Source organism: Apis laboriosa, unplaced genomic scaffold (assembly GCF_014066325.1).
Source record: "Apis laboriosa isolate Shangri-la unplaced genomic scaffold, ASM1406632v1 scaffold105_cov147, whole genome shotgun sequence".
Classification (NCBI taxonomy): Eukaryota; Metazoa; Arthropoda; class Insecta; order Hymenoptera; family Apidae; genus Apis; species Apis laboriosa.
In genome coordinates this window covers 1,053,312-1,053,674 of record NW_025220714.1, presented here as the reverse complement: position 1 = coordinate 1,053,674, position 363 = coordinate 1,053,312, and positions in this window count along the sequence as shown.

Sequence of the window (363 nt, the reverse complement as noted above, 5' to 3'; positions counted from 1 at the left end):
CTTGTCACTGTCACTGTATAAATAAAGAGATACACGATGCTCCAATCGCAAAAATTACCGAAATTATTGATCGACGCATCAACCAATCGTGCACCCATTAGACATAGAATCACCATAGACGGATAGGACAAAGCTATCGCAAATCAATGCTTGATGCTGCACGCCAAATATTTTCGAAAATTCGAGATAGGAAGGATTGATCATGGTGACGGTAATATGCGTGAAATTTGGTAAACGCCCATTTCGACATTTTCATTCCGATAACACAGCTTCTTCCTCTGAAACCTTTCTTCGTAATAATGAAAAGTCTCTCTCTCTCTCTCTCTCTCTCTCTCTCTCTCTCTCTCTCTCTCTCTCTCTCTC